Source organism: Moschus berezovskii, chromosome 4, assembly GCF_049115385.1.
Source record: "Moschus berezovskii isolate FMDL1 chromosome 4, NW_MosBer_1.0, whole genome shotgun sequence".
In the NCBI taxonomy this organism is placed as follows: Eukaryota; Metazoa; Chordata; class Mammalia; order Artiodactyla; family Moschidae; genus Moschus; species Moschus berezovskii.
The window spans coordinates 119823535-119843349 of NC_142463.1; the positions used below are offsets into that span (position 1 = coordinate 119823535).

The 19815-nt window shown below is 39.4% G+C and overlaps 1 pseudogene; it reads right to left on the reverse strand.

Moving 5' to 3' along the window:
- Nucleotides 1-321: 321 nt before the first annotated feature.
- Nucleotides 322-7592, reverse strand: LOC148778246 (protein CFDP2 pseudogene; annotated as a pseudogene).
- Between the last annotated feature and the right edge of the window lie 12223 nt (nucleotides 7593-19815).

Consider the following 19815-nt stretch of genomic DNA (forward strand, 5'->3'; position numbering starts at 1 on the left):
CCCAGGGAAGATTCATGTTAATGTATGGCAAAACCAATACAAAAATGTAATTAGCCTCCAATTAAAATAAATAAATTAAAAAAATAACTCCAAAAAAAATAAATAAATAAAAACAAACAAACAAAAAACAAAGGACTTAGCAAATCCAAAACAACAATTAAAAAATAAACAAATTTGTAGTGCTACAAAAAAATAAAATTAAAAAAAAAAAAAGTATGTAACTCCCTTGCTAACACTAGCAAGGGGAGCACTCTCCCTCCCCCTTCTGATGTCTATGTCAAAAGCTTTCTCTTTTCATTTTCATACTTTAATAAAATTCTGCTACACAGAAGCTCTTGTGTGATCAAAGCTGGCCCCTGGTCCCAAAGCTAAATCTTCTTCGTAGATCACAGATACGACACCATTCATCATAAGCTATCAGTTCCAAAAATCTTTTAAGTTTGAATAGAAATACTATAATTAAGGCATCACTGACTCAATGGACACGACTTTGAGTAAGCTCCGGGAGATGGTGAAGGACAGTGAGTCCTGGAGTGCTGCAGTCCGTGGGGTCACAAAGAGTTGAAAACAACTGAGCAACTGAACAACAAAAACATGCAGCACATCTTTTTCCTGCGTCTGTGAGAAGGCTGGGAATTGACTATTAACGCATCTGTTGCTGCTACTGCTAAGTCACTTCAGTCGTGTCCGACTCTGTGTGACCCCCACAGACGGAAGCCCACCAGGCTCCCCGTCCCTGGGATTCTCCAGGCAAGAACACTGGAGTGGGTTGCCATTTTAATGCATCTGTACTTTCCTTAAATTGTGGTGAATGGTTTTACATGAGACTTTTGAACTTTGGTGAAGAAGGGGAAAGATGTCCAGCTGGAATATATTCCCCATGTACAGTACCTGCCCTTGGTGAATATGCTAGCATACTTTGCACAGATGTCTCTTTGTTTCCATACAGGAAAGTAATTGCCTTTCTTGTTTCACTCTGAGAAGTTTTCCTATATTGCTCCACAAATAATGGGAGACATCTCTCAAAATTTACACAGCTTCTCCCACAGTGGTATCTTTGACCAGATGCCTCTCAAATGTCTCACACTCCAAGAGGCAACCTTCATCTTTTAAGCTGAAAATCACTCTTTTCCTACTGTTTCTCAGTTGTTCACACGTACACACAAATCGGACTGAGCCAGGGTGAGTGAGGAGAAAATGCTTTTAGGTTACATGCTAAAGTCAGGAATCTTTTCATTGTTGTTTGTAACTGGTGATCAAGGTATGGTAAAATCTGCCAGATTGAGCCCAGGAGTCGGAAATACTCTTCCCATAGGATGTGCGTCTCACAAGCATCAGCTACCCACTATGCTCAGCTTCCTCAGTGCCCCCTACTGTTGTTTCCTTAGCAACCAAACAGAGAGCTGGGCATATCTCTGTAAGTCCTGCATAGTTGCTACGGAAACCCCAGGGCTTTCCTAATTAAAGCCAGGTTGAGCTGTAACTAGTGAGGTTGGGCAGATTTTCTTCCTTTGAGAAAACTCCTTGAAAGGCAAATCAGAGCACCCTAAACCATTCACATTTTACCTCTCACTCAGGTGAGAGATGCACTTTATTTGTCTCAAAAGCATTGGGTCTCCAGGCATTGAAACAGTTTTCAAAATTCTTGGTGTAACAGAGTTTCATAGCCAGAGAAAGTGTAGTTCCCTACATGTCCTGGGACAGACCTGGCATGGATGTATTTGACAGTTTATCGAGTGATCTGATTTTCATTTGCTGTTAGGGGTAGCAACAATAGGGGGATTTTCAGAGAGCTAGCTGGCTGATGAAGGAGATACAGTTTGAGGGGAAAACTGATTGTTCATACTCTTCACATTACAAGCAGACATGTGTAGACATTTATTCTTCTCAAAAGGTCAACAAGTTGTAATACAGAGTCTAATGTTTTTTTTCAACAGCATGTAGTCACAATTTCCTTGGTCACTCAAGAAATTTGCTTTCATCATCTTAGATTACATTTTTGATCACTGGAACTACACTCCCAAGAGTACTTTCAAGTTCCAGTGGCTTTCTTCTTTTGCCCTTTTACAGAAAAAAACTCAAACTGTCCATTTACTTTAACAACTGGCAATCTTAAGGAAAACCACACAACATGTGGTTTGGAGCCACAACCAATCCATGGTCTCTGACATTAGCTGCGCCCTTTGCTTACTTGTCCCTGGTCAGTCCCCTTTCCCATTTTCCTCAAAAAACTGTTCTTAATCGTCACTTCTTTCTTCTCACTCCTGCTTTTCTACTCCTTTCTTCATTCTCAGCAGATAAGCTTTTGTACAATATCATGAGACTTTTGGCAATCTGAAATAAATGGCTTTGACCAGTGAGGAACCAACTGTGGGTTACCTAAAGAAGACCTACATACTCCCTCCCTCCAGTCCTCTTATCCTTCATCTTAAAACAAGATGTTTCACGCTTGCAACATTCTTCTGCACCCACACAGACATCATTTATTGCCCACTTTGTCCTATATCTTCAACCTCTTCTTCATTACTGGCTCTATCACCTCAGACTATTAACATATTAAACAAGAATAACATTGACATGAAAGAAAACCAGAAACCTCAACTCTCCTAGCTACCACCCATTGATGCCCCTGTAGTCAAGCATCTTAAAATATATTCATTCAATTATTCATTCATGCAGTATATTTATCAAACCCCTACTCTGCACTATTCTGAGTACCCGGTTATATTGGTAAATAAAACAAATAAAAACCAATACAATAATGTAAGTAATTAGCCTCCAATTAAAATAAATAAATTTAAAAAAATTTAATAAATTAAAAAAGGGAAAAAAAATTTCACATTCTCCATGGAGGCTACATTCTAGTGAGAAGACCTTAAGAATAATCAGATAGTATGTTGCAGGGTGAAAATTGGTGTGGTGAAAAGTTAAAGCTTGACAAAAGACAGTAAAAGACTGAAAATTTTTAAACAATTACAATTCAAAATATCACCAAAAACATTAAATTCATGGGGATAATTATAATAAGACCTTTATAGAGAAAGATACATAGTATCATTGAGAAAAATAAATAAATTTGCCAAGTTCTTGTATTAGAAATTTAAATATTATATAACTGCTATTTCTCTTCAAATTGATCTTTACATTCAGTGCCACGTTAATCAAATTTCTATTCAAAATGGAAAGGACCAAAAAGAGCCAAGACAATCAAGAGGAAGAACAAAATGGAACAACTTATGAAAATTAAGACTGTGAGACATTGGCATGAAAATAGACAAATCAATGCAATAAAAAGGAAGTATAGATAAACACCTGTACATATTTGGTCACTTGATTTATAAGAGAGATGGTACTGAATAGCTGTAGAGAGAAATTAAGGGCTTCCGTCACTGTTGTGGGGCCAACTGGACAGACAGATAGATTAGAAAGATAGATATTAATACATAGATAGATATTAATAGATGATAGGTAGCTAAACAGATGGACTTTGATCTAGCTCACACCATACGTAAGAACAGACTAGAGATGGATCTGAGGCCTAAGTGTGAAATTCTAGAAGAATATATAGAAGTACATCTTTACAATCTTGAAGTATTCAAAAATATTTTTAAAGAACATACACACCACTAACAACAAAAAATATAAAATATCAATAAGCAAGACTACATGAAAATTTAAACTTTCTGTTATACCAAAAGAGAGGGCATTAGAGAATTCTGACCAGAGAGGTGAATTGATGCTGCTCCTTTTTAAAGGACTTTTGGTGCTGTCTTGACAGCAGAATGTAAGGAGTCAAATGTGGCAATGAGGAGATGACTTGGCAATGGAAAGAATGTGAGTGGTTAAATTCAAGTGAATGTGCAGCTAATGAGATTCACTAGAAAATTCTGAAGTGTGGGAGACAGAGAAGAGTCAAAGACGAACCCATTTTTTTTTTTGATCCAAGTCAAATCATTCAAATAATTTTCAGACTTCTCTGACTATCCAGAAAACATCCTCACTGCTCTACATGATATTAGCAACTTGCTTATTCTAAAAACATCCTGTTTATCTGTTACTGGCGATGCCGTCCCTCTGGCTCTTCTGTTACACCTCTTACTTCTCCCTTTCTAGTCCTCTCATAGCTCCCTGCTCTGTCTCATTTTTTCACACCTTCATCTGTAGGAGTCTGACTTCAGACCACTGATCTTCCTCTTCTGTATGTATTCTGATCATGATTTAATCAACTCTGGATTAATTACAACCACATACTTATGACTTCCAAAGACATATTTGTGCACCTGGACATTCATTCAAGCTTTAGGATTATATATGGGATTTCCTACTAGATATGTCATCATATGCCTTCCTAAGCACATCATACTGAAACATCCAAAACTAAACAAAATTTTATTACACTTCACAGTGACATGCAAGTCTTCCAGGTCTCAGTTCACCTAGTTACTTAATCCGGAAACCAGGAAGTCATCTGAGATTTCTTCTTGTCTATTACTTACTCAGCCCTAATAACTAAAGATTAAGAGTTTTACTTCCTAAATATGTCTTGAACCTATTCCCTCATATCGAATTTGTGTTATTCTGACAAGCCCACAATGGCCTTTCATGCTGATGTAGTGTAACTGTTTTCTGATTGTAAATTTATATTCTTACTCTTGGACTACAGTCTACATAATATACATGGATGAGTGATCCAAAAATTATGACCTTGTCACTCCTCTGTTCAAAACCTTTCTTTTTAAATAAAATTATATTTATAGCATCACTGGATAACAAAATACTGAGAAAAATTAACAGAAAATATTTAAGACCTCTACACTAAAAACTACAAAACACTACTAAAAGAAATAAAGACCTAAACAAAGATATATATGTCATGTTCAATAAATGGAAGTATTAAAAATTTTATCCTCCCAGAACCTATTATTAGTTTAATACCACACCATTCAAAATTACAATGGAAATTTTATACAACATTTACATATGGATTATTTTTTAATTAATTAATTTATTTTAATGGGAAGATAATTGTTGTGGCTGTTGTTCAGCCACTAAGACATGTCAAACTCTTTGTGATTGCATGAACTACAGCATGACAGGCTTCCCTGTCCTTTACTGTCTCCCAGAGTTTGCTCAAACTCTTGTCTGTTGAGTCAGTGGTACCATCCAATCATCTCATCCTCTGTCACCCCCTCCTCCTCCTGCCTTCAATCTTTTCCAGTTTCGGAGTCTTTTCCAAAGAGTCAGTTCTTATCAGGTGGGCAAAGTATTGGAGCTTCAGCTTTAGCACCAGTCATTCTGATGAATGTTCAGGGTTGATTTCCTTTAGTACTGACTAGTTTGATCTCCTTGCAGTCCAAGGGACTCTCAAGAGTCATATCCAGCACCACAGTTCAAAAGCATCAATTCTTTCTTGCTTAGTCTTCTTTACGATCCAACTCTCAGATCAATACAAGACTCCTGGAAAAACTATAGCTTTGATTATATGGACATTTAGTCATAGTCAACAAAGTGAATTCTCTGCTTTTTAATATGTTGTCTAGGTTTGTCATGGCTATTCTTCCAAGAAGCAATCATCTTTTAACTTCACGGTTACAGACACAATCTTCAGTGATTTTGGAGTCCAAGAAAGTGAAATCTGACAGTCTTCACATTTTGCCCATCTATTTGCTTGAAGTGATAGGATAAGATGCCATGATCTTCTTTACTAAATGTTGAGCTTTAAGCCAGCTTATTCACTCTTCTCTTCCACCTTCAACAAGAAGCTCTTTAGTTCATCTTCACTTTCTGCCATTAAACTGGTATCATTTGCATATATGAGGTTGTTGGTATTTCTCCAGGCAATCATGATTCCAGCTTGTGATTCATCCACTCTGGCATTTCTGATGAGGTACTGTGCATAGGAGTTAAATAAACAGTGTGGAAATATACAGCCTTGATGTACCCCTTTATGAATTGTGATGGCTTTTGCCATACATAAATTGAATGGGCCATAGGTATATATGTGTCCTCCCCATCCTGAACCCCTTCCCACCTTCCTTCCCACTCTAGGACTCTAGGTTGTCCCAGAGCACTGCCTTTGGATGCCCTTCTTTGTAGTTGTTGCTGTTGAGTCATTCAGTCCCGTTCCACTTTTTTTGACCCCATGTACTACAGCACACCTGGCTTCTCTGTCCTTCACTATCTCCCAGAGTTTGATCAAACTCATGTCCATTGTGTCAATGGTGCCATTTAATCATCTCAACCTCTGTCACCTGCTTCTCTTCCTCCCCTCAATCTTTCCCAGGATCAGCGTCTTTCCCAATGATTCAGCTCTTCTTATCAGGTGGGCAAAGAATTGGAGCTTCAGCTTCAGGACCAGTCCTTCCAATATTCAGGGTTGATTTCCTTTAGGATTGACTGATTTGATCTCCTTGCAGTCCAAGGGATTCTCAAGAGTCTTCTCCAGTACTGTAGCTTGAAAGCATCAATTATTCAGTGATCAGCCTACTTTATAGTCCAACTCTTACATCTGTACATGACTACTGGGAAAACTGTAACTTTGACTACATGGTCATTTGTCAGCCATGTGATGTTGCTGTTTTTTAATATGCTGTCTAGGATGGTCATTTCTTTTCCATGGGGAAGGTCTTGATCCCTGTCTCGTGTACAATGTCATGAATCTCTGTCTATAGTTCATCAGGAACTCTATCAGATCTAGTCCTTTAAATATATTTCTCATTTCCACTGTATAATCATAAGGGATTTGATTTAGGTCATATCTGAATGGTCTAGTGGTTTTCCCTACATTCTTCAATTTAAGTCTGAATTTGGCAATAAGGAGTTCACGATCTGAGCCACAGTCAGCTCCTGGTCTTGTTTTGCTAACTGTATAGAGTTTCTCCATCTTTGGCTGCAAAGAATATAATCAATCTGATTTCGGTGTTGACCATCTGGTGATGTCCATGTGTAGAGTCTTCTCTTGTGTTGTTGAAAGAGGGTGTTTGCTATGACCAGTGCGTTCTGTTGGCAAAACTCTATTAGCCTTTGCCCTGCTTCATTCTGTGCTCCAAGGCCAAATCTGCCTGTTACTCCAGGTGTTACTCCAGTTTATTCCAGTCCCCTATAATGAAAAGGACATCTTTTTTGGGTGTTCGTTCTAAAAGGTCCTGTAGGTCTTCATAGAACCATTCAACTGCAGCTTCTTCATCATTACTGGTTGGACCATAGGCTTGGATTACTGTAATATTGAATGTTTTTCCTTGGAAACGAACAGAAATCATTCTGTCGTTTTTGAGATTGCATTCAAGTACAGCATTTCGGACTCTTTTGTTGACCTTGATGTCTACTCCATTTCTTCTAAGGGATTCCTGCCCACAGTAGTAGATATAATGGTCATCTGAGTTAAATTCACCCATTCCAGTCCATTTTAGTTCACTGGTTCCTAGAATGTCTACGTTGACTCTTGCCATCTCCTGTTTGACCACTTCCAATTTGCCTTGATTCATGGACCTAACATTCCAGGTTCCTATGCAATATTTCTCTTCACAGAATCAGACTGTGCTTCTATCACCAGTCATATCTACAACTGGGTATTGGTTTTGCTTTGGCTCCATCCCTTCATTCTTTCTGCACGATCTCCAGTAGCATACTGGGCACCTACCGACCTGGGGAGTTTCTCATTTAGTATCCTATCTTTTTGCCTTTTGATACTGTTCATGGGGTTCTCAAGGCAAGTATACTGAAGTGGTTTGCCACTCCCTTCTCCAGTTATTGCAGCTATGAAATTAAAAGACGCTTACTCCTTGGAAGGGAAGTTATGACCAACATAGATAGCATCTTAAAAAGCAGAGACATTACTTTGCCAACAAATTTCCATCTAGTCAATGCTATGGTTTTTCCAGTGGTCATGTATGGATGTGAGAGTTGGACTGTGAAGACAGCTGATCTCCAAAGAATTGATGCTTTTGAACTGTGGTGTTGGAGAAGACTCGAGAGTCCGTTGGACTGCAAGGAGATCCAACCAGTCCATTCTGAAGGAGATCAATCCTGGGTGTTCACTGGAAGGACTGATGCTAAAACTGAAACTCCAATACTTTGGCCACCTCATGCGACGAGTTGACTCACTGGAAAAGACTCTGATTCTGGGAGGGATTGAGGGCAGGAGGAGAAGGGGACGACAGGCAATGAGATGGCTGGATGGCATCACCGACTCGATGGAAATGAGCTTGAGTGAACTCAGGGAGTTGGTGTTGGACAGGGAGGCCTGGCATGCTGTGATTCTTGGGGTCGCAAAGAGTCAGACACGACTGAGCGACTGAACTGAACTGAACTGAGTTTGGTCATAGCTTCTCTTCGAAGGATCAAATGTCCTTTAATTTCATGGCTATAGTCACCATCCACAATGATTCTGTAGCCCAAGAAAATAAAGTCTGTCACTGTTTCTATTGCTTCCCCATCTATTTGCCATGAGGTGATGGGACCAGATCCCATAATCTTAGTTTTTTGAGTGTTGAATTTTAAGTCAGTTTTTTTCACTCTCCTCGTTCAGTTTCATCAAGAAGCTGTTTAGTTCATCTTCACTTTTGCCATCTGCATATCTGAGGTTATTGATATTTTTCCTGGCAGTCTTGATCGTATCTTGTGATTCATCCTGCCTGGAGTTTCACATGATGTACTGTGCATAGAAGTTAAATAAGCAGGGTGACAATATACAGCCTTGACACACTGCTTATCCCAAATTGGACCCAGAGCAGTGCTCCAAATCTGTTTCTAACTGTTGCTTCTTGACCTGCATACAGGTTTCTCACGCGGCAGTTATCGTGGTCTAGTATTCCATCTCTTTAAGAATTTTCTACAGTTTGTTGTAATTCACACTGTCAAAGGCTTTAGTGTAGTCAATGAAGCAGAAGTAAATGTTTTTCTATATTCCCCTTGCTTTTTTATGATCCAATGGATGTTGGCAATTTGATCTCTGGTTCTTCTGCCTTTTCAAAACCCTACTTATACATCTGGAACTAGGTTCATGTACTGTTGAAGCCTAGCTAATGTGTGAAATGAGTGCAAATATGAGGTAGTTTGAATATTCTTTGGTATTGCCTTTCTTTGAGATTGAATGAAAATTGATGTTTTCCAGTCCTCTGGCCACTACTGAGTTTTCCAAATTTGCTGGCATATTGAGTGCAGCATTTCAACAGTATCATCTTTTAGGATTTGGAAATAACTCAACTGGAATCCCATCACTTCCACTAGTTTTGTTCATAGCAATGCTTCCTAAGACCCGCTTGACTTCACACTCCAAGATGTCTTACTATAGGTGAGTGACCATGGTTGTGCTATGCTTAGTCACTCAGTCATGTCTGATTCTTTGTGAACCCATGGACTGTAGTCCACCAGGCTCCTCTGTCCATGAGGATTCTCCAGCCAAGAATACTTGAGTAGGTTGCCATGCCCTCCTTCAGAATATATTCCCAACTCAGCGATCAAATGCAAGTCTCTAGCATTGCAGGTGGGTTCTTTACTGTCTGAGGAACCAAGCAAGGCCAAGAATTGTGGCGTGTGTAGCCTATCCCTTCTCCAGGGGATCTTCCTAACCCAGGAATTGCACTGGGCTCTTCTGCATTACAGGTGGACTCTTTACCAGCTGAGCTACTAGAGAAGCCCTCTATCAAGGTTATCTGGGTCATTAAGATTTTTTATACAGTTTTGTGTATTCTTGCCGACTCTTCCAAATATCTTCTGCTTCTCTTAGGTCCAAATCATTTCTGTCTTTTATTGTGCCCATCTTCGTGTGATTTTTCCCTTGGTATCTCTAATTTTCTTGAAGAGACCTCTAGTGTTTCACGTTCTGTTGTTTTCCTCTATTTCTTTGCATTGTTCACTTAAAAAGGCTTTCTTTCCTCTCCTTGATCTTCTTTGAAACTCTACATCCAGAGGGGTATAACTTTCCTTTTCTCCTTTGCATTTCACTTCTCTTCTTTTCATAGCTGTTTGAAAGGCCTACTCAGACTAACATTTTGCCTTGTTGCATTTCTTTTTCTTGGGGATGGTTTTGGCCACTGCTTCCTGTACAATGTTATAAACCTCCGTCCATAGTTCTTCAGGCACTCTAATCGATCAGGTACAATCTGTTGAATCTATTTGTCACTTCCACTGTATAATTGAAAGGGATTTGATTTAGGTCATACTTTAATGATCAAGAAACACCTGGAGTAACAGGCAAATTTGGCCTTGGAGCACGGAAAGAAGCAGGGAAAAGGCTACTAGAGTTTTGCCAAGAGAAAGCACTGGTCATAGCAAACACCCTATTCCAACAACACAAGTACACATAGACATCACCAGATGGTCAAAACCGAAATCAGATTGATTATATTTTTTGCAGCCAAAACAGAGAAGCTCTATACAGTTAGCAAAAACAAGACCAGGAGCTGACTGTGGCTCAGATCATGAACACCTTATTGCCAAATTCAGACTTCAATTGAAGAATGTAGGGAAAACCACTAGACTATTCAGATATGACCTAAATCAAATCCCTTATGATTATACAGTGGAAGTGAGGAATAGATTTAAGGGACTACATCTGATAGATAGAGTGTCTGATGAACTCTGGACGGAGGTTCGTGACATTGTACAGGAGACAGGGACCAAGACCATCACCATGGAAAAGAAATGCAATAAAGCAAAATGGCTGTCTGAGGAGGCCTTACAAATAGCTGTGAAAAGAAGAGAAGCGAAAAACAAAGGAAAAGGAAAGATATAAGCATCTGAATGCAGAGCTCCAAAGAATAGCAAGGAGAGATAAGAAAGCCTTCTTCAGTGATCAATGCGAAGAAATAGAGGAAAACAATAGAACAGGAAAAACAAGAGATCTCTTCAAGAAAATTAGAGATTCCAAGGGAACATTTCATGCAAAGATGGACTCGATAAAGGACAGAAATGGTATGGACTTAACTGAAACAGAAGATATTAAGAAGAGGTGGCAAGAATACACAGAAGAACTGTACAAAAAAGATCTTCACGACCAAGATAATCTCGATAACGTGATCACTGACCTAGAGCCAGACATCTTGGAATGTGAAGTCAAGTGGGCCTTAGAAAGCATCATTACAAACAAAGCTAGTGGAGGTGATGGAATTCCAGTTGAGCTATTTCAAATCTTTAAAGATGATGCTGTAAAAGTGCTGCACTCAATATGCCAGCAAATTTGGAAAACTCAGCAGTGGCCACAGGACTGGAAAAGGTCAGTCTTCATTCCAATCCCAAAGAAAGGCAATGCCAAAGAATGCTCAAACTACCGCACAATTGCACTCATCTCACACGCTAGTAAAGTCATGCTCAAAATTCTCCAAGCCAGTCTTCTGCAATATGTGTACTGTGAACTCCCGGATGTTCAAGCAGGTTTTAGAAAAGGCAGAGGCACCAGAGATCAAATTGCCAACATCCGCTGGATCATGGAGAAAGCAAAAGTGTTCCAGAAAGACATCTATTTCTGCTTCATTGACTATGCCAAAGCCTTTGACTATGTGGATCACAATAAACTGTGGAACATTCTGAAAGAGATGGGAATAACAGACCACCTGACCTGCCTCTTGAGAAACGTGTATGCAGGTCAGGAAACAACAGTCAGAACTGGACATGGAACAACAGACTGGTTCCAAATAGGAAAAGGAGTACGTCAAGGCTGTATATCGTCAGCCTGCTTATTTAACTTGTATGTAGGAACATCATGAGGAACGCTGGGCTGGAAGAAGCAAAAGCTGGAATCAAGATTGCTGGGAGAAATATCAATAACCTCAGATATGCAGATGACACCACCCTTATGGCAGAAAGTGAAGAGGAACTCAAAAGCCTCTTGATGAAACTGAAAGAAGAGAGTGAAAATGTTGGCTTGAAGTTCAACATTCAGAAAACAAAGATCATGGCATTTGGTCCCATCATTTCATGGGAAATACATGGGTAAACAGTGGAAACAGTGTCAGACTTTAATTTTTGGGGCTCCAAAATCACTGCGGATGGTGATTGCAGCCATGAAATTAAAAGTCGCTTACTCCTTGGAAGGAAAGTTATGACCAACCTAGATAGTATATTAAAAAGCAGAGACAATACTTTGCCAACAAAGTTCCATCTAGTCAAGGCTATGGTTTCTCCGGTGGTCATGTATGGATATGAGAGTTGGACTGTGAAGAAAGCTGACCGCCGAACAATGGATGCTTTTGAACTGTGGTGCTGGAGGAGACTCTTGAGAGTCCCTTGGACTGCAAGGAGATCCAACCAGTCCATTCTAAAGGAGATCAATCCTGTGTGTTCATTGGAAGGACTGATGCTAAAGCTGAAACTTCTATACTTTGGCCACCTTATGCGATGAGTTGACTCACTGGAAAAAGACTCTGATGCTGGGAGGGATTGGGGGTGGGAGGAGAAGGGGACGACAGAGAATGAGATGGCTGTATGGCATCACCGACTCTATGAACATGAGTTTGAGTGAACTGTGGGAGTTGGTGATGGACAGGGAGGCCTGGTGTGCTGTGATTCATGGGGTCGCAAAGAGTCAGACATGACTGAGTGACTGAAATAAACTGAACTTTATTGTCTAGTGGTTTTCCTTTGTTCAACTTAAGTCTGAATTTTGCAATAAGGATACATGATCTAAGCCACAGTAACCCCCCAGGGTTTTGGTTTTGTTTTTTTGCTGATTCTATAGATTTTCTCCATCTTCAGTTGCAAAGAATATAATCAACCTGATTTCGTACTGACCATCTGGTAATATCCATGTGTAGAACTGTCTCTACGTTGTTGGAAGAATGTGTTTGTTATGGCCAGTGCTTTCTCTTGGCAAAACTCTGTTAGCCTTTGCCCTGCTTAATTTTGTACTCCAAGGAGAAACTTGCCTGTTACTCCAGATAGCTCTTGACTTCCTATTTTGCATTCCAGTCCCCTATGGTGAAAAAAAACTTTTTTTGGTGTTAGTTCTAGGTCTTCGACATAGTCTTGTACAGATAATTAAATTTATATGAAACGCAACAATCCTATAAGTACAAAAACGATCCTGAAAAAGATGAACTCTTTTGGAGAATAAACAACTCCTGATTGCAAGACTCATAAAAATCTACACTAATAAAAGAAACTGTGATCCTGAAGTCAGGATAGGCAAATAGATCAATGGAACTGAAGATAAGTCCATATAATGACCTACTCATTGGATGGGTCCAAGCCTATGATTTTTCCAGTAGTCATGTATGGATGTGAGAGTTGGATTATAAAGAAAGCTGAGTGCCAAAGAATTGATGCTTTTGAACTGTGGTGTTGAAGAAGACTCTTGACAATCCTTTGGAATGCAAAGAGATCCAACTAGTCCACCCTAAAGAAAATCAGTCCTGAGTGTTCATTGGATGGACTGACATTGAGTCTGAAACTCCAATACTTTGGCCACCTGATGCGAAAAGCAGATTCACTGGAAAATTCCCTGATGCTGGGAAAGATTGAAGGTGGGAGAAGAAGGGGATGACAGAAGATGAGATGGTTGGATGGCATCACTGACTAGATGGACATGAGTTTGAGCAAGCTTTGGGAGTTGGTGATGGACAAGGAGGCCTGGCGTGCTGCGATTCATGGGGTCACAAAGAGTCGGACACTGCTGACCTACTGAACTGAACTGAACTGACCCATTGGATGTGGAAAATAAAATCGTATTACATGTGCTGGAACAACTAGCAAACAAATAGATCTTCATTACTCATGAAAGTGAAAAATGTGGAAGTGTTAGTCTCTCAGGTGTGTCCGACTCTTTGTGACCCCATGCACCATATGGCCCACCAGGCTCCTCTGTCCATGGAATTCTCCCAGCAAGAATACGAAGAACACGGGAATGTGTAATCATTCTTCTCTAGGGGATCCTACACCCAGGTATCAAACTCAAGTCTCCTGCACTGCAGGCAGGGTATGTACCTTCTGAGGCATCAGGGAAGCCCCAATACTATTCATCAGTTCAGTTCAGCCACTCAGTCATGTTCGACTCTCTGTGACCCCATGAATCACAGCACGCCAGGCCTCCCTGTCCATCACCAACTCCCGGAGTTCACTCAAACTCATGTCCATAGAGTCGGTGATGCCATCAAGCCATCTCATTTTCTGTCATCCCCTTCTCCTCCCGCCCCCAACCTTTCCCAGCATCAGAGTCCTTTCCAGTGAGTCAACTCATCGCATGAGGTGGCCAAAGTACTGCAGTTTCAGCTTTAGCATCAGTCCTTCCAATGAACACCCAGGATCGATCTCCTTTAGAATGGACTGGTTGGATCTCCTTGCAGTCCAAGGGACTCTCAAGAGTCTCCTCCAGCACCACAGTTCAAAAGCATCCATTGTTCGGCGATCAGCTTTCTTCACAGTCCGACTCTCACATCCATACATGGCCATGGGAAAAACCATAGCCTTGACTAGACGGACCTTGGTTGGCAAAGTAATGTCTCTGCTTTTTAATATACTATTTAGGTTGGTTATAACTTTCCTTCCAAGGAGTAAGCATCTTTTAATTTCATGGCTGCAATCAGCATCTGCAGTGATTTTGGAGCCCCAAAAAATAAAGTCTGACACTGTTTCCAATGTTTCCCCATCTATTTCCCATGAAGTGATGAGACCAGATGCCATGATCTTTGTTTTCTGAATGTTGAACTTCAAGCCAACATTTTCACTCTCCTCTTTCACTTTCATCAAGAGGCTTTTGAGTTCCTCTTCACTTTCTGCCATAAGGGTGGTGTCATCTGCATATCTGAGGTTATTGATATTTCTCCCAGCAATCTTGATTCCAGCATGTGCTTCTTCCAGCCCAGCGTTCCTCATGATGTACTCTGCATATAAGTTAAATAGGCAAGGTGACAATATACAGCCTTGACGTACTCCTTTTCCTATTTGGAACCAGTCTGTTGTTCCATGTCCAGTTCTGACTGTTGCTTCCTGACCTGCATACAGGTTTCTCAAGAGGCAGGTCAGGTGGCCTGTTATTCCCATCGCTTTCAGAATTTTCCACAGTTTATTGTGATCCACGTAGTCAAAGGTTTTGGCATAGTTAATGAAGCAGAAATAGATGTTTTTCTGGAACTCTCTTGTTTTCTCCATGATCCAGCGGATGTTGGCAATTTGACCTCTGGTGCCTCCGCCTTTTCTATAACCTGCTTGAACATCTGGGATTTCACGGTTCACATATTGCTGAAGCTTGGCTTGGAGAATTTTGAGCATGACTTTACTAGCTTGTGAGATGAGTGCAATTGTGCGGTAGTTCGAGCATTCTTTGGCATTGCCTTTCTTTGGGATTGGAATGAAGACTGACCTTCTCCAGTCCTGTGGCCACTGCTGAGTTTTCCAAATTTGCTGGTATATTGAGTGCAGCACTTTCTCATACTCCATGAAAAAAGAAATTTAAAATAGCTCATATGCAGGAAAATAAAATCTAAAATTCTAATTCCTCTATTACAGTGATTGACCAGTTTCCCTGTCCCTTCCCCCCCACCTTCCCCTCAGCAACCATAAATTCTTTCTCTAAATCTGTGAGTCTATTTCTGTAAATAAGCTATTTATATCATTTTTTTAGATTCCACATATAAGTGATATCATATGATTTTTGTTTTTTTCTGTCTGATTTCACTTAATATGATAGTCTTGAAGTCCATCATGTTTTTGAAAATGACATTATTTCATTCTTTTTAATGATTGAGTAATATTTTAATATATATATATATATATGTATATATCCAGGTCATGGCTTCGTAATGTGCATGGCTAGTGCAATGACCATTGGGGTGCATGTATCTTTTCAAACCATATTTTTCTCCAGATATATGTGCAGGAGTGGGATTTCAGGATCATATGATAGCTCCGTTTTTTAAGAAATCTTCATATTGTTCTCCATAGTGTCTGTACCAATTTACATTCCCACCAACAGTGTAGAAAACTTTCCAATGGCTTTTTATCATTTAAAGGATAAAGTAAAATTCTATACCTGCCACTTAAGACCCTCTATAATTTGGTACCTGTTTACTCTCCAATAGTCTTTTCCACTTTCTGTCTTGAATTTTGTGCTTAAATAACCAAAATGAAAGGTCTCCCATAAACTTTCTTACTTACTTTTTTTCTTATAAATGCAATTTCCTGTATTTTCAAATCCCTTTTCCTTCTCTTTTCATTCACTATTCACTCACTAATTTCCTCTTATTCTTCTTTAGGACTCAAATCAAATCTAGAATTTTAAAATAAAATGGTTTGAATTTGAAAAAAATAATTCCTCCATTTACTAGATAAATTATTTTTATGTCTCTGCTTTTTCCTTTATACATCTGGGATAATGAAACTTCAGAGTGTGGGTATAAGGACTGACATTATATATTTAAAGTGCTTATCTCACTAAAAGCCTATTAAATGTTAAATTTTATCATTGCTAATCTTATTATTATTAAACTTCTAAAGGAGGGCTTCATTCAATTACCAGGTTCAGAAAAGTATTCACATCCACATGCTAGGGTACACTAAAATTAAAGTGTGCACATTAAATTTATTATATTACAATATATTGATACTTTTTATGTATATCATTTTCCTACCACCACATTACATAAATTTATTGGAAATATGGCAGATACTGCTTGGTAACCTATGATGTCTACTCTTCTTCCTTTAATATTTGAACTCTATATTTAACTGTGCATAATGCTTCCTGGAATATTTCCTGTTTTCTTTCTCTTATTTCTTCAAAAAATCATCTTAAAACTTAGTGGTTCAAAGTAATAATATAATTTCATTATCACCTCACATTTTTATGAATAAGAAATTCAGGATGTGGCAAACAAGTCATCTGGCTCAGATCTTAAATGTGTTTTCAGTCAGCTAGATACAGAATAGGGTAGACTAAACATTAGATGAACTATACAAAAAAAGATCTTCATGACCCAGATAACCAGAATGGTGTGATCACTAACCTAGAGCCAGACATCTTGTAATGTGAAGTCAAGTGGGCCTAAGAAAGCATCACTACGAACAAAGCTAGTGGAGGTGATGGAATTCAAGTTAAGCTATTTCAAATCCTAAAAGATGATGCTATAAAAGTGCTGCAGCCAATCTGCCAGCAAATTTGGAAAGTTCAGCAATGGCCACGGGACTGGAAAAGGTCAGTTTTCATTCCAATCTCAAAGAAGGGCAATGCCAAAGGATGTTTAAACTATCACACAATTACACTCATCTCACATGCTAACAAAATAATGCTTAAAATTCTCCAAGCCAGTCTTCAACAGTACGTGAGTCGTGAGCTTCCAGATTTTCAAACTAGATTTAGAAAAAGCAGAAGAACCAGTGACCAAATTGACAATATCTGTTGGATCATTGAAAAAGCAAGAGATTTCCAGAAAAACATCTGCTTCCAATTTATTGACTATGCCAAAGCCTTTGACTGTGTGGGTCACAACAAACTGTGGAAAATTCTTAAAGAGATGGGAATACCAGACCACCTGACCTTCCTCCTGAGAAATTTATGTGCAGATCAAGAAGCAACAGTTAGAACTGGACATGGAACAACAGACTGGTTCCAAATAGTGAAAGGAGTGCATCAAGGCTGTATATTGTCACCCTGCTTATTTAAGTTATATGCAGAGTACATCATGAGGAATGCTGGGCTGGAAGAAGCACAAGCTGGAATCAAGATTGCTGGGAGAAATATCAATAACTTCAGATATGCAGATCTGTATGTTTCTTATGGCAGAAAGTAAAGAACAACTAAAGAGGCTCTTGATGACAGTGAAAGAGGAGAGTGAAAATGTTGGCTTAAAGCTCAACATTCAAAAAACTAAGATCATGGCATCTGGTTCCATCACTTAATGGCAAATAGATGGGGATACAATCGAAACAGTGAGAGACTTTATTTTATTGGGCTCCCAAATCACTTCAGATATTTAATGGAACCATGAAATTAAAAGACGTTTGCTCTTTGGAAGAAAAGTGATGACCAACCTAGGCAGCTTATTAAAAAACAAAGATATTACTTTGCCAAAAAAGGTCCAGCTAGTCAAAGCTATGATTTTTCCTGTAGTCATGTATGGATGTGAGAGTTGGACTATAAAGAAAGCTGAGCACTGAAGAACTGATTCTTTTGAACTGTGGTGTTGGAGAAGACTCTTTAGAGTCCCTTGGACTGAAAGAAGAGCAAACCAGTCAGTCTTAAGAGAAATCAGTCCTGAATATTCACTGGAAGGCCTGATGTTGAAGCTGAAACTGCAATACTTTGGCCACCTGATGAGAAGAACTGACTCGTTGGAAAAGACCCTGATGCTGGGAAAGATTGAAGGCAGGAGGAGAAGGGGTGACAGAGGATGAGATGTCTGGATGGCATCACTCAGTAGATGGACATGAGTTTGAGCAAGCTTTGGGAGTTGGTGATGGACAGGGAAGCCTGGAGTGCTGTAGTCCATGAGGTCACAAGGAGTCGGACACGACTGAGTGACTGAACTAAACTGAACTGAAACATTAGATGAGAAACTGAGAACGTCTCTCCTTATGCAGCTTCAGGGTCTTTTTATGTGGCCCTTATATGGTCTTTTTGGCCATGATCACAGGTCTCAGGACAATCTGATTGTTATTTGATCCAAAAGAAAGATTTACAAGAGAATCATTTGGAAACCCTATTGCTAATTACCCAGTCTCTTAGTGTTATCAAACTCAGGTTTGCTGTCTCACTACTTGAAAGCCAATACTTGAAACAGGTGTTTTTTGAAAAAGGAAAGGTTGCTTTATTCAGGATGCCAGCAACCTGGGGAGAAGGAAAACTGGTGTCCAAAAACTAACACCAAAGATTCTGCTTGACCAGAAAAGTTTTTAAAGGGAGAATCATTTGGGCAGGGGGTCAGAGTCTTCTTTGAAGTAAGGGGGAGAAACTGGAAGCTTCTTTGAAGAAGTGTGGAAATCTTCAGTGTCTGCCATCGGGAAGGGAAGCTTTCAAAACAGGATTTATTGTACTTTGTTGTATATTTCAAATTTTGTATTTACCACTTCACTAGGATATGTGTGAACAATTACAAAATTGCCAGGTATTTTCTTTAGGAACGTGTGTCCCTGTAGAGTTGAAATTCATGCTGTGTCTTAATTTCATACTCTCTGGGAATGGGGGTCTATATTCACTGTGAATCATAACTATCTCTAAAAGAGAATAATGTTAATTAGGTTAGAGCAGGGCTGAAGAGACATTACATACAACCACTAAATCCTCCCTCTCAAAGAGAACAATGGTCCTCTTTGCTTGTTCTTCCTGCTGGCTAGGATCTCCCAATCCATCCAATCCTCACTTCAAGCAGGAGTTTTTTTAACAAGCCCAAGCCATATTTTTTCGACCCTAGTCCTTCTCTTTTGAATTTCTGTACCAACCTCTTCTGTAAATGTCTTGGCCTCATCATCAAATGCCTATACCTGAATTCAAACCTCAAACCCTTTCTAGAGTTTTGTCATCCTGCACACCATGTTACTTGATACCATCTATTCTCATATGCTTTGATTCTTCATCCTCATTATCGTTTCGACTTGACACTGAGTTCTCATAGCTTGGACTTGGACGTCTCTAAAACCAATAATAAACTTCCAGTTAAGCTTCATTGTCTCTGGCTACTGGGAATCCATCTCTGTAACAGTGAAATCAGGCAGCATGGAACTACCTTCTTTGATAGTCTAATTATGGGATTTTTCATGAGACCAAGAGACAGTATATTACATTGGTTAAAAGCTAGACTCTAAGAAAACAAGCAACAACAACAACAACAAAGGATAGGGCTCTATAACCAGACACCTGAAAAGGAATTTCTTTTTAACTTTGACCTT